The sequence below is a fragment of the Theropithecus gelada genome, chromosome 15, assembly GCF_003255815.1.
Source record: "Theropithecus gelada isolate Dixy chromosome 15, Tgel_1.0, whole genome shotgun sequence".
NCBI classification, from domain to species: Eukaryota; Metazoa; Chordata; class Mammalia; order Primates; family Cercopithecidae; genus Theropithecus; species Theropithecus gelada.
In genome coordinates this window covers 38,483,843-38,489,174 of record NC_037683.1, presented here as the reverse complement: position 1 = coordinate 38,489,174, position 5,332 = coordinate 38,483,843, and the positions used below count along the sequence as shown (strand labels likewise).

The window sequence follows — 5,332 nt, the reverse complement described above, 5'->3', positions numbered from 1 at the left end:
TTGAAAGCAATTCTACCTATACAAAGAGGTTATCTAAGCCTCAAGCAAAGTTTGGTTGGGTATAAAGAATACATTGATCGTTTATGTAATAAAATCATAGAATGGGATATCAGGGGATTATGTTCCTAGGGAAACCAAAAGCAGATGAAAAGTAGACCAAAGGGTTGTAGTTGAAAGTGGAAGAAAAGCAAATTAATGTTAGTTGTAGTTTAATATATGTGAGACTAAATCTAGAAGATTACACTAATATACTCATTTGTTCCTTACAACTATGTGGAGTAGATTTGATCATTATCCCAATTCTGTACACATGAAACCTGAGGTACAAGGAGGCTAAGTAAATCAGGTGTTATGGATTGAAGAGTGTATCCAAAAAGCTGTGTCTAAGACCTAAGCCTCCGTACCTGTGAATGTGACCTTATTTGGAAATAGTTTCTTTGCCGATGAAATAAGGTTAAAATGAGGCAATAAGGGATTGGGGTGAGCCCTAATCTAATGACTTCTGTCCTTGTAAAAAGAGGAAAATTTGGAAACAGATAGACACAGGAGGGGAACACTACCTTGTTGTGGTGATAGAGACACAGGTTGGCATGATGTGTCTATCAGTCAAGGAATGCCAATAATTGCCGACAACTTCTTGAAACTAGAAGAGTAGCATGGAAAAGATTTCCCCTCCTTGCCACCAGAAGGAACAAACCTTGCCAACACTTCGCTTTTGAAATTTTAGCCTCCAGAACTGTGAGGCAATACATTTATTTGAAGGCACTCCGCTTGTGGAACGTTGTTACAGCAGTCCTAGAAAACAGTTTACAGGACTATGAAGTGCATGTATTTGAACTCAGCCATACTTAAGATTCCTCGAATTTAATCTTACTTTGTAAAATAAATCAATCTGACGAAAGCCTTAAGACATGCATCGGACCGAAAACACAGAATGAAATCCTGTGTTCTCCTGGCATTTAATCTGGATCACATATTATGATTACATTATGATAATTCGGGAGCAAATGTTCTCCTGAACATGATAGGCAACAATAGCAGGTTGCTAGGCAACCCACAGCTGGGCTGCAGCAAAGGAGGCAGCACGACCTTGCACCGGCCCAAAGAAAGACATACTCTAGAGTACATTCTGAGATAAAACGGGTGGATCCCTCAGTTGCTATGGATTCAAATCTCCTTCTCTTTTCTATATCTATGTGTGTAGATATATGTGTGTATATCTGTGTGTGTGTGTGTGTATGCACACACATGTGTATTTAAATGCACCTACTTTCTTGACCAATTTAAAAAAAGAATGACTCCTTTGAGGTGGTCCTTCCTGTCTAAGCTTGAGTTTCTATTTCAATAACTGCAATTTCATCTTGGTAGGCTGCTCATCCGGTTAGGGTTGCTGTTTCTAGACTACACCTTAGCAGTGTGGAAATTACTGATGCACAGATCCTTTGTGATCTTATATTGGAATGTTGGTGTTTCACCCCTATACATTATGTTAAATTCTAAGAAAAAAATGCACCTCATAGGTAATGGATGGAGAAACACTGATCAAGACATTTTTGGATTCTAAGTTACCAAAGTATTGAACAAAATCTCTCAGAAGTACAGTGCAGCCAATGTCAAATGGGAAACCTGTTCATATATTATGAACTTCTAAGAGTAGTAACATCAAAAGTTACATAATAAACAATGGCTCTGATTGTCCATCATCCCATTCATTTAACTGGAGAAAAGCAAATAAATACCGACTTAGTACACAAGGTACTGAAGAGCCTAGTAAGACTCAAAATTCATCATTAATTAATTGATCCTGAAAAACATGTTCCTATTCAAGTAATGTCTGGAAAAAAAAAGACAGGATAAAGGGAGATTTGAAAACTGTTTCTTTATACACATCAAAGTTAGCAAAGCCATCCACTATGTGTCATCTGCAGAGGAGTTAAATCAAAGGACTTTTTCTGGACCATCTAACTTGGGTAAATTCTTCAAAGGCACATTATTAGGAAGGATGTTATATTCTTCAGTCAGTGCTCCAGAATCACCATTGAATGGAATTTATGGAAACCCACTGAATTTCAATAGCACGCAAAGACCTAGAGCAAACTCTTGTGCTCCTAGAAGTAGTTTTAGAAAAAGCTTAGCTCAATCCTCAGACAATATTATGCATATTACTAGTGACAAAAATGGTAAGGTCCCACAACTGTTCACATTCCATTCAGAGTTCATTTCTTGCACCTTCATCTATAACCAGATCACACTCCTTAATTAGAGCTATAGATATTACAGTCTTGTAAGTACTAACAGCTATCCATTAGAGTACCTCTGCACTCATGTATGCTAACGAGAAACTATCAGCAATAAGAAGTATGAAATGAGAGTGAATATTTGGGGTAAGGATTTATTAGGTCTTATGCTGCTGGTGTAAAGAAATTGGCTTTACAATGGCCCAGGTGCAACTTTCACTTTAGGTTATTGGATGGTTCATCTCTTTCCACTGAAATCGAGCTGGCCTCAAGTTTCTGGGACTTTGATGGATCACAATTAATGGAAATAGAAATCCACCTGCTGACATATGTGTAGAAGATGATGCTACAGTTTGGGCTAAGGATAAAGCTACTAATGAGGACCAATAATTAACTGAAAATGAAAGTTATAGAACAGAAAATGAATAGACCATGAACCATGATGCTAAAATAGATACCTGAGTGAAGGTGTGAATAATATTTCCTTGTCTTCTTTATCATCTTCTGATAACAATGATTTAAGTGAAGACTTCAGAGAATATTTAATAGGTGCAAAAGACTTCAACAGAACTTGAATAACTCTAGAGGAAATTTATCTCAAAGAAGAAAAATATGAAAAGGTACCACCCCAGAATATATCTGATTCTCTCAAGGAAAATGAAAAATCATTCAGTGAAACTGATAAATAGATATAAACATCTCTAACATGAGTGCATATGCAAAACATACTTCTAGGAATAATTTGATTTTACCAGACAGATTTTAGAGCTAGTTCTTCATTTGGACTCTCCATCTGATAGCTGTAATGGAACATACATGTGGAAAGAAGAGGGCTTGGAACCCACTGGAAATGTCTATCCAATTGGGAGTTATGAGTCCTATGAAATGAACAGTATAGATATTTTGAATAATCTTGAATTTTGTGAATTTGAGGATGATGGCCTTATGATACACATCTTGAAAATGTGGAGCATGAAAATATGATCTGCTTTGACTGACCAGACAGAAGTGTTCAACAGCCTCACGAAGAATTGTGGAAAAGGTCACCCTAGAAGTTGAGTAGACAGGAACACTACCATCTCAGTCATCCTAACCACTATGATTACCATGGAAAAAGTAATATGAGTGGAGGCTCTCCCTATAGTGAACCTTCTTTGGGTCATTTTGAAAGCTATGGAGAGACACCCCTTTTCCAGGTTCAGAAAATGTTTGTAGATGTACCAGAAAATGCAGTGATGCTGAATGAGATGACCCTCCAACACATGGTTCAGGATTGGACCTTTGTAAAAACTCAGTTACTCAAGCTGAAACACCTCCTGCATCAGCATGAAGGAAATGGTTCATGGCATGATATTCAACTATCGTTGCCATCTAGTACAGAACCAGAAGTTGGTGATGAAGTATAGGAGAATGAAGATTTATTAAATGAAATAAAATGAGTTAAAGAGAAAATAAACACAAAAGATGAAAAGATCCAACAAATAGAACTTCAGTTTGCAATTTACTATAACCACCACCAAAAATTAAGGAGGAAAAATGCACACATACTGATAAATATACCAAAACACCCTGGAAACAAATTCCTCCTCAAGTGCTACAACCTTCCAGCAGCCTTCCCAGACCAACAGACCATGCCAGGAGAGAATGAATATAGCCACAACATAGGGAGATCCCCAGCGAAGGTGCAATCCAAGACATGTGTCAGGGCTTCGCATATCTGGATGAAGGCTTTACATATGACTTGCAATAAGAAAGCAACTATGGTTTGGAAAACCAGCCTTTTTCATCAGGCCCACATTAACAATGGATGTGGCTAAGAGTACATTTTCTGAAACAAACTTGAACATGACTGTAAATGCTCAAGAGCCTTATCATTTGCCAAGTGATAAAATTAGTGACATGCAGTTTATACCCACTTTTCTTCAGACACCTCTCCAGTCTAGTACAGTAGACCAGGCTAAGAGAGTTAGAAGCTGTACATTTCATCTCATGTCCTTGCAGCTTTTAAAGCCATCCATCTTGATTCTGTGATACCTCCTCCAGTTTCTGAATCATCTCCAAGCAGGACTCCCACTTGGAAGAAGTCTTTGATAATCACAGCATGTAACTCAGCAAAACTTCAGTCAACATCAAGTAAGAAAAAAAATTGTACAACTAATCGGAATCTGAGAGTGCCTAAGCTCTGCCACCCTTCAGGTTCTTTCAAACAAAAACAAATAAACAACCTCCAACAAGAGCCTCAAAGCTTCTAAGCCAAACAAGCATCTCAAACACACTAAGACAAAGAAAATAAATCATGTAGAATCCAAATGGCAATTTACATTTTGGGGATTCTTTGGCCTCTAATCATTATTCCAGTCTTCTTAAACCAAAGATATATTAAGTACATAGCCGTCACCTGCCAATTTGTTTTTTAAAAAACCATCTGTTCTGTAATCATTTTTTATGCTGTTTGCTAATGTAGTACAGGCTCTATTGAAAACCTGGAAATTTTAAAATTGAAATTGGAAAGCTTCTACTAGTTTCACTCTTCCATATTCTGGTTCCAAGTACATGTCATTCGAGCATACTTATCTCAAGTAAATGCAAATGTTTGCTTACCCATTTCAGAGGCCTGCCAAAGGCTCTAATCATGTTATTTATCCCCCTGTACTTCGGAAAATTCATATTACGCTTAGCAGGCAAGAAGTATGGTTTCCTGGCTTAATCCTGTTAGAATCTCTATTCATTGTAGTTATTAGAACCTCACTCCTTTTCACTTGTATCCCCTGTGAATATGGCTATGATTTTAACTAAAGACATGGGAATTAATGGAAGTTCGTAGTCTGTAAGTAGAGTTCTGGCCAATGCTTTATATATTTAAAAGGTCTATACAAAAACTTTGTGATGAATAAAGGAGATTAGGCTTCTAATAATTAAACAAATATTTTAATATTTGCATTATTTAAATAGATTTTAACCTTTAAGATTTCTCATTCCTTGAATTCTTTGAGTTTAGGTAATTTCAGTAAAAATCCTCAGGTGAGATACAGATTTTAAAGCTTTTTGAGGTTGCCATATGATGTGGAAACTTCTATCCTTAAATGATAATTTGG

The 5,332-nt window shown here is 36.9% G+C and overlaps 1 pseudogene; it reads left to right on the top strand.

Annotated features, from left to right (window-relative positions):
• Positions 1 to 1,523: 1,523 nt before the first annotated feature.
• On the top strand, positions 1,524 to 4,620 carry LOC112608412 (annotated as a pseudogene).
• Positions 4,621 to 5,332: the final 712 nt, after the last annotated feature.